Raw genomic sequence first — 9,579 nt, 5'->3', positions numbered from 1 at the left:
GGGTTTTTCTAGGGTTTTCTAGGGTTTTTCTAGGATTTTCGAGGGTTTTTTAGGGTTTTCTAGTATTTTCTAGGGTTTTCAAGGGTTTTTTAGGGTTTTCTATGGTTTTTGAGGGTTTTCTAGGATTTTCTAGGGTTTTCTATGATCTTCTAGGATTTTCGAGGGTTTTTTTATGGTTTTCTAGGGTTTTCTAGGGTTTCCTAGGTTTTTCTAGGGTTTTCGAGGGTTTTTTAGGATTTTTCTAGTATGTTCTAGGATTTTCGAGAGTTTTTTAGGGTTTTCTATGGTTTTCGAGGGTTTTTCTAGGATTTTCTAAGATTTTCTAAGGTTTTTCTAGGTTTTTCTTGGGTTTTCAAGGATTTTCAAGGATTTTCTATGATTTTCTTTGATTTTTTAGGGATTTCTAGGTTTTCTAGGGTTTTCTAGGATTTTTAGGGTTTTCTAGGATTTTCTAGGTTTTTTTAGGTTTTTCTAGGTTTTTTTTTTTTTTTAGGTTTTCTATGGTTTTCTTAGGGTTTTCTAGGGTTTTCGAGAGTGTTTTAGGGTTTTCTATGGTTTTCGATGGTTTTTCTAGGATTTTCTAGGGTTTTTTAGGATTTTCTAGGGTTTTTGAGGGTTTTTCTAGGGTTTTCAAGGATTTTCTAGGGATTTTCTAGGGTTTTCGAGGGTTTTTTAGGGTTTTTCTAGTATTTTCTAGGGTTTTCAAGGGATTTTTTAGGGGTTTCTATGGTTTTTGAGGGTTTTCTAGTGTTTTCCAGGATTTTCTAGGGTTTTCGAGGGTTTTCTAGGGTTTTCTAGGTTTTTCTAGGGTTTTTCTAGGGTTTTCGAGGGTTTTTTAGAGTTTTTCTAGTATTTTCTAGGATTTTCGAGAGTTTTTTAGGGTTTTCTATGGTTTTCGAGGATTTTTCTAGGATTTTCTAAGATTTTCTAGGGTTTTTCTAGGTTTTTCTTGGGTTTTCTAGGATTTTCAAGGATTTTCTATGATTTTCTGGATTTTTAGAGATTTCTAGAGATTTTTGAGGGTTTTTTAGGGTTTTCTAAGGATTTCTGAGGGTTTTTTAGGTTTTTCTAGGAGTTTTCTTGTGTTTTCTATGGTTTTCTACGACTTTCTAGGATTTTCGACGGTTTTTCTAGGGTTTTCTTTGGATTCATAGGGTTTTCTATAGTTTTCTTAGGGTTTTCTAGGGGTTTTGAGAGTTTTTTAGGGTTTTCTATTGTTTTTGAAGGTTTCTTTAGGATTTTCGAGGGTTTTTCTTGGGTTTTCTAGGATTTTCTTTGGATTTATAGGGTTTTCTATGGTTTTCTTAGGGTTTTCTAGGGTTTTCGAGAGTGTTTTAGGGTTTTCTATGGTTTTCGAGGGTTTTTCTAGGATTTTCTAGGGTTTGAGGGTTTTTCTAGAGTTTTCTATGATTTTCTATGATTTTCTAGGGTTTTCGAGGGTTTTTTAGGGTTTTTCTAGTATTTTCTAGGGTTTTCAAGGGTTTTTTAGGGTTTTCTATGGTTTTTGAGGGTTTTCTAGGATTTTCTAGGGTTTTCTAGAGTTTTCTTTGAGTTTCTAAGATTTTTGAGGGTTTTTCTAGGATTTTCTAGGGTTTCCTAGGTTTTTCTAGGGTTTTCGAGGGTTTTTTTAGGGTTTTTCTAGTATTTTCTAGGATTTTCGAGAGTTTTTTAGGGTTTTTCTAGTATTTTCAAGGATTTTTCTATGATTTTTTAGGGTTTTCTAGGATTTTCTATTGTTTTCTAGGGTTTTCTTTGGTTTTCGAGGGTTTTTTTATGGTTTTCTAGGGTTTTCTAGGGTTTCCTAGGTTTTTCTAGGGTTTTCGAGGGTTTTTTAGGATTTTTCTGGTATGTTCTAGGATTTTCGAGAGTTTTTTAGGGTTTTCTATGGTTTTCGAGGGTTTTTCTAGGATTTTCTAAGATTTTCTAAGGTTTTTCTAGGTTTTTCTTGGGTTTTCAAGGATTTTCTATGATTTTCTTGGATTTTTTAGGGATTTCTAGGGATTTCTGAGGATTTTTTAGGGTTTTCTAGAGATTTTTGAGGGTTTTTTAGGTTTTTCTAGGAGTTTTCTTGTGTTTTCTATGGTTTTCTACGATTTTCTAGGATTTTCGAGGGTTTTTCTAGGGTTTTCTAGGGTTTTCTTTGGATTTATAGGGTTTTCTATGGTTTTCTTAGGGTTTTCTAGGGTTTTCGAGAGTTTTTTAGGGTTTTCTATGGTTTTCGAGGGTTTTTCTAGGATTTTCTATGGTTTTTGAGGGTTTTTCTAGGGTTTTCTAGGATTTTCTAGGATTTTTCTAGGGTTTTCGAGGGGTTTTCTAGTTTTTTCTAGGGTTTTCAAGGGTTTTTTAGGGTTTTCTATGGTTTTTGAGGGTTTTCTAGGATTTTATAGGGTTTTCTAGGGTTTTCTAGGATTTACTATGATTTTCTAGGATTTTCGAGGGTTTTTCTAGGGTTTTCTAGGTTTTTCTACGATTTTTCTAGGGTTTTCGAGGTTTTTTAGGGTTTTTCTATTATTTACTAGGATTTTTGAGAGTTTTTTATGGTTTTCTGTAGTTTTCGAGAGTTTTTCTAGGATTCTCTAAGGTTTTCTAGGGGTTTTTCTAGGGTTTTCTAAGTTTTTTAGTATTTTCTAGGGTTTTCTACGCTTTTCTAAGATTTTCTAGGGTTTTTCTACGGTTTTCTAGGTTTTTCTATGGTTTTCTAGGATTTTCTAGGGGTTTTGAGGGTTTTTCTTGGGTTTTCTAGGATTTTCTAGGGTTTTTCTAGAGTTTTCGAGGGTTTTTTAGGGTTTTTCTAGTATTTTCTAGGGTTTTCTAGGGTTTCTTAGGGTTGTCGAGGATTTTTTAGGGTTTTCGAGGGTTTTTTAGGATTTTTCTAGTATTTTCTAGAATTTTCGAGAGTTTTTTAGGGTTTCCTATGGTTTTGGAGGGTTTTTCTAGGATTCTCTAAGGTTTTCTAGGGTTTCTCTAGGAATTTCTTGGGTTTTCTAGGATTTTCAAGGGTTTTCGAAGATTTTCTTGGGTTTTTTAGGATTTTCTAGGGATTTCTAAGGGTTTTCTAGGAGTTTTCTAGGATTTTCTACGCTTTTCTAGGATTTTCTAGGGTTTTTCTAGGGTTTTCTATGGATTTATAGGGTTTTCTATGGTTTTAGGGTTTTCTAGGGTTTTCTAGAGTTTTTCTTGGGTTTTCTAGGATTTTCAAGGATTTTCTATGATTTTCTTGGATTTTTTAGGGATTTCTAGGGATTTATGAGGGTTTTTTAGGATTGTCTAGGAGTTTTCTTATGTTTTCTATGGTTTTCTACGATTTTCTAGGATTTTCGAGTGTTTTTTTTAGGGTTTTCTTTGGATTTATAGGGTTTTCTATGATTTTCTTAGGGTTTTCTAGTGTTTTTTCGGGTTTTCTATGGTTTTTGAGGTATTTCTAGGATTTTCTAGGGTTTTCTAGGATTTTCTAGGGTTTTTTAGGGTTTTTCTAGGGTTTTCTAGGATTTTCTAGGGTTTTTGAAGGTTTTTCTAGTATTTTCTAGGATTTTCAAGGATTTTTTAGGATTTTCTATGGTTTTTGAGGGTTTTCTAAGATTTTCTAGAGTTTTCTAGGATTTTTTAGGGTTTTTCTAGGATTTTCTAGGGTTTCCTAGGGTTTTCTAGGGTTTTTCTATGGTTTTCGAGGGTTTTTTAGGGTTTTTCTAGTATTTTCTAGGATTTTCGAGATTTTTTAGGGTTTTTTATGGCTTTCGAGGGTTTTTCTAGGGTTTTCTAGATTTTTCTAGGGTTTTCTAGGATTCTCTAAGGTTTTTGAGGGTTTTTTAGGGTTTGCTAGGAGTTTTCTAGGGTTTTCTATGCTTTTCTAGGATTTTCTAGGGTTTTTCTAGGGTTTTCTATGGTTTTTCTAGGGTTTTTCCAGGATTTTCTAGGGTTTTTGAGGGTTTTTCTAGGGTTTTCTAGGATTTTCTAGGGTTTTTCTAGAATTTTCGAGGGTTTTTTAGGGTTTTCTAGTATTTTCTAGGGTTTTCAAGGGTTTTTTAGGGTTTTCTATTGTTTTTGAGGGTTTTCTAGGATTTTCTAGGGTTTTCTAGGGTTTTCTATGATTTTCTAGGGTTTTCGAGGGTTTTTCTAGGGTTTTCTAGGGTTTTCTAGGTTTTTCTAGGGTTTTCGAGGGTTTTTTAGGATTTTTCTAGTATGTTCTAGGATTTTCGAGAGTTTTTTAGGGTTTTCTATGGTTTTCGAGAGTTTTTCTAGGATTTTCTAAGGTTTTTCTAGGTTTTTCTTGGGTTTTCAAGGATTTTCTATGATTTTCTTGGATTTTTTAGGGATTTCTAGGGATTTCTGAGGATTTTTTAGGGTTTTCTAGGAATTTCTGAGGGTTTTTTAGGTTTTTCTAGGAGTTTTCTTGTGTTTTCTATAGTTTTCTACGATTTTCTAGGATTTTCGAGGGTTTTTCTAGGATTTTCTTTGGATTTATAGGGTTTTCTATGATTTTCTTAGGGTTTTCAAGGGTTTTCGAGAGTTTTTTAGGGTTTTCTATGGTTTTCGAGGGTTTTTCTAGGATTTTCTTGGGTTTTCTAGGATTTTTTAGGGTTTTCGAGGGTTTTTCTAGGATTTTCTAGGATTTTCTAGGATTTTTCTTGGGTTTTCGAGGGTTTTTCTTGTTTTTTCTAGGGTTTTCAAGGGTTTTTTAGGGTTTTCTATGGTTTTTGAGGGTTTTCTAGGATTTTCTAGGGTTTTCTACGGTTTTCTAAAATTTTCTAGGATTTTTGAGGGTTTTTTCTAGGGTTTTCTAGGGTTTTTAAAGTTTTCTAGGGTTTTTCTAGGATTTTTGAGGGTTTTTTTATGGTTTTTCTAGAATTTTCTAGGATTTTCGAGAGTTTTTTAGGGTTTTCTTTAGTTTTCGAGGGTTTTTCTAGGATTCTCTAAGGTTTTCTAGGGTTTTTCTAGGGTTTTCTAAGGTTTTTAGTGTTTTCTATGGTTTTCTATGCTTTTCTAGGATTTTCTAGGGTTTTTCTACGGTTTTCTAGGTTTTTCTATAGTTTTCTAGGATTTTCTAGGGTTTTTGAGGGTTTTTCTAGGGTTTTCTAGGATTTTCTAGGGTTTTTCTAGAGTTTTCGAGGGTTTTTTAGGGTTTTTCTAGTATTTTCTAAGGTTTTCAAGGGTTTTTTAGGGTTTTCTATGATTTTCGAAGGTTTTCTATGATTTTCTAGGGTTTTCTAGGGGTTTCGATGGTTTTTCTAGGGTTTTCGAGGGTTTTTAGTGTTTTTCTAGTATTTTCTAGGATTTTCGAGAGTTTTTTATGATTTTCTATGGTTTTTGAGGATTTTTCTAGGATTTTCTAGGGTTTTCTAGTGTTTTCTAGGGTTTTCTACGCTTTTCTAGGATTTTCTAGCGTTTTCTAGGTTTTTAGGGTTTTTCTAGGGTTTTCTAGGATTTTTGAGGGTCTTTCTAGGGTTTTTAAAGTTTTCTAGGGTTTTTCTAGGGTTTTCGAGGGTTTTTTAGGGTTTTTCTAAATTTTCTAGGACTTTCGAGAGTTTTTAGGGTTTTCTATGGTTTTCGAGGTTTTTTTAGGATTTTCTAAGGCTTTCTAGGGTTTTTCTAGGTTTTCTAGGGTTTTTTAGGGTTTTCTAGGGTTTTTTATGATTTTATACGCTTTTCTAGGATTTTCTAGGGTTTTTCTAGGGTTTTCTAGGTTTTCTAGGTTTTCTAGGTTTTCTAGGTTTTCTAGGATTTTCGAGGGTTTTTCTAGGGTTTTCTAGGGTTTTTTAAAGTTTTCTATGGTTTTTCTAGGGTTTTCGAGGTTTTTTAGGGTTTTCTTTGGTTTTCGAGGGTTTTTCTCGGATTTTCTAATGCTTTCTAGGGTTTTCTTGGGTTTTCTAGGGTTTTCTAGGGATTTCTGAGGGTATTCTAGGATTTTCAAGGTTTTTCAAGGGTTTTCTATGGTTTTCTAGACTTTTCTAGGATTTTCTAGGGTTTTTCTAAGATTTTCTAGGGTTTTTCTAGGATTTTCTAGGATTTTCTAGATTTTTGTAGAGTTTTCTAGGGTTTTCTAGGTTATTCTAGGGTTTCTTAGGGTTGTCGAGGATATTTTAGGGTTTTCGAGGGTTTTTTAGGATTTTTCTAGTATTTTCTAGGATTTTCGAGAGTTTTTTAGGGTTTTCTATGGTTTTGGAGGGTTTTTCTAGGATTCTCTAAGGTTTTCTAGGTTTTTCTAGGGTTTTCTTGGGTTTTCTAGGATTTTCAAGGGTTTTCGAAGATTTTCTTGGGTTTTTTAGGATTTTCTAGGGATTTCTAGGTTTTCTAGGAGTTTTCTAGGATTTTCTACACTTTTCTAGGATTTTCTAGGGTTTTTCTAGGGTTTTCTAGGGTTTTCTATGGATTTATAGGGTTTTCTATGGTTTTCTTAGGGTTTTCTAGGGTTTTCAAGAGTTTTTTAAGGTTTTCTATAGTTTTCGAGGGTTTTCTAGGATCTTCTAGGGTTTTCTAGAGTTTTTCTTGGGTTTTCTAGGATTTTCTATGATTTTCTTGGATTTTTTAGGGATTTCTAGGGATTTATGAGGGTTTTTAGGGTTTTCTAGGAGTTTTCTTGTGTTTTCTATGGTTTTATACGATTTTCGAGTGTTTTTCTAGGGTTTTCTTTGGATTTATAGGGTTTTCTATGATTTTCTTAGGGTTTTCTAGGGTTTTCGAGAGTTTTTTAGGGTTTTCTATGGTTTTCGAGGGTTTTCTAGGATTTTCTAGGGTTTTCTAGGATTTTCTAGGGTTTTTTAGGATTTCTCTAGGGTTTTCTAGGATTTTCTAGGGTTTTTGAGGGTTTTTTCTAGTATTTTCTAGGGTTTTCAAGGATTTTTTAGGTTTTCTATGGTTTTTGAGGGTTTTCTAGGATTTTATAGGGTTTTCTAGGGTTTTCTAGGATTTTCTAGGGTTTTTCTAGGGTTTTCTAGGGTTTTCTAGGGTTTCCTAGGTTTTTCTAGGGTTTTTCTATGGTTTTCGAGGATTTTTTAGGGTTTTTCTAGTATTTTCTAGGATTTTCGAGATTTTTTAGGGTTTTCTATGGCTTTCGAGGGTTTTTCTAGGGTTTTCTAGATTTTTCTAGGGTTTTCTAGGATTTTCTAAGGTTTTTGAGGGTTTTTCTAGGGTTTTCTAGGATTTTCTAGGGTTTTTCTAGGGTTTTCGAATGTTTTTTAGGGTTTTTCTAGTATTTTCTAGGGTTTTCAAGGGTTTTTTAGGGTTTTCTATGGTTTTTGAGGGTTTTCTAGGATTTTCTAGGGTTTCCTTGATTTTTCTAGGGTTTTTCTATGGTTTTCGAGGGTTTTTTATGGTTTTTCTAGTATTTTCTAGGATTTTCGAGATTTTTTTAGGGTTTTCTATGGTTTTTGAGGGTTTTTCTAGGGTTTTCTAGATTTTTCTAACGTTTTCTAGGATTTTCTAAGGTTTTTGAGGATTTTTCTAGGGTTTTCTAGGATTTTCTAGGGTTTTTCTAGGGTTTTCGAATGTTTTTTAGGATTTTTCTAGTATTTTCTAGGGTTTTTTAGGGTTTTTCTAGTATTTTTTAGGGTTTTCAAGGGTTTTTAGGGTTTTCTACGGTTTTCGAGGGTTTCTAGGATCCTCTAGGGTTTTCTAGGGTTTTCTAGGATTTTCTAGGATTTTCTAGGGTTTTCGAGTGTTTTTCTAAGGTTTTCTAGGCTTTTCTAGGGTTTCCTAGGTTTTTCTAGAGTTTTTCTATGGTTTTCGAGGGTTTTTTAGAGATTTTCTAGTATTTTCTAGGATTTTCGAGAGTTTTTTAGGGTTTTCTATGGTTTTCTACGATTTTCGAGTGTTTTTCTAGGGTTTTCTTTGGATTTATAGGGTTTTCTATGATTTTCTTAGGGTTTTCTAGGGTTTTCGAGAGTTTTTTAGGGTTTTCTATGGTTTTCGAGGTTTTTCTAAGATTTTCTAGTGTTTTCTAGGATTTTCTAGGGTTTTTTAGGATTTTTCTAGGATTTTCTAGGATTTTCTAGGGTTTTTGAGGGTTTTTTAGGGTTTTTCTAGTATTTTCTAGGGTTTTCAAGGATTTTTTAGGTTTTCTATGGTTTTTGAGGGTTTTCTAGGATTTTATAGGGTTTTCTATGATTTTCTAGGGTTTTTCCAGGGTTTTCTAAGATTTTCTAGGGTTTCCTAGGTTTTTCTATGGTTTTCGAGGATTTTTTAGGGTTTTTCTAGTATTTTCTAGGATTTTCGAGATTTTTTAGGGTTTTCTATGGCTTTCGAGGGTTTTTCTAGGGTTTTCTAGATTTTTCTAGGGTTTTCTAGGATTTTCTAAGGTTTTTGAGGGTTTTTCTAGGGTTTTCTAGGATTTTCTAGGGTTTTTCTAGGGTTTTCAAATGTTTTTTAGGGTTTTTATAGTATTTTCTAGGGTTTTCAAGGGTTTTTTAGTGTTTTCTATGGTTTTTGAGTGTTTTCTAGGATTTTCTAGGATTTTCTAGGGTTTTTCTAAGGTTTTCTAAGGTTTTCTAAGGTTTCATAGGTTTTTCTAGGGTATTTTTTTAGGGTTTTCTATGGTTTTTGAGGGTTTTTCTAGGGTTTTCTAGATTTTCTAAGGTTTTCTAAGATTTTCTAAGGTTTTTGAGGATTTTTCTAGGGTTTTCTAGGTTTTTCTAGGGTTTTCGAATGTTTTTTAGGGTTTTTCTAGTATTTTCTAGGGTTTTTGAGGGTTTTTTAGGGTTTTTCTAGTATTTTCTAGGGTTTTCAAGGGTTTTTTAGGGTTTTCTATGGTTTTCGAGGGTTTTCTAGGATCTTCTAGGGTTTTCTAGGATTTTCTAGGGTTTTCGAGTGTTTTTCTAGGGTTTTCTAGGGTTTCCTAGGTTTTTCTAGGGTTTTTCTATGGTTTTCGAGGGTTTTTTAGAGTTTTTCTAGTATTTTCTAGGATTTTCGAGAGTTTTTTATGGTTTTCTATGGTTTTCGAGGTTTTTCTTGCATTTTCTACGGTTTTCTGGGGTTTTTCTAGGGTTTTCTAGGGTTTTTTAGGGTTTTCTAGGGTTTTCTAGGGTTTTCTAAGGTTTTCTAAGGTTTTCTAAGGTTTCATAGGTTTTTCTAGGGTATTTTTTTAGGGTTTTCTATGGTTTTTTGAGGGTTTTTCTAGGGTTTTCTAGATTTTCTAAGGTTTTCTAAGATTTTCTAAGGTTTTTGAGGATTTTTCTAGGGTTTTCTAGGTTTTTCTAGGGTTTTTTGAATGTTTTTTTAGGGTTTTTCTAGTATTTTCTAGGGTTTTTGAGGGTTTTTTTAGGGTTTTTCTAGTATTTTCTAGGGTTTTCAAGGGTTTTTTAGGGTTTTCTATGGTTTTCGAGGGTTTTCTAGGATCTTCTAGGGTTTTCTAGGATTTTCTAGGATTTTCTAGGGTTTTCGAGTGTTTTTCTAGGGTTTTCTAGGGTTTCCTAGGTTTTTCTAGGGTTTTTCTATGGTTTTCGAGGGTTTTTAGAGTTTTTCTAGTATTTTCTAGGATTTTCGAGAGTTTTTTATGGTTTTCTATGGTTTTCGAGGTTTTTCTTGGATTTTCGGTTTTCTGGCGTTTTTCTAGGTTTTCTAGGGTTTTTTAGGGTTTTCTAGGGTTTT

This window comes from Arachis hypogaea, chromosome 6 (assembly GCF_003086295.3).
Source record: "Arachis hypogaea cultivar Tifrunner chromosome 6, arahy.Tifrunner.gnm2.J5K5, whole genome shotgun sequence".
Lineage (NCBI taxonomy): Eukaryota > Viridiplantae > Streptophyta > Magnoliopsida > Fabales > Fabaceae > Arachis > Arachis hypogaea.
The sequence above is the reverse complement of the archived record's forward strand: the minus strand, read 5'-3'. Positions refer to the sequence as shown.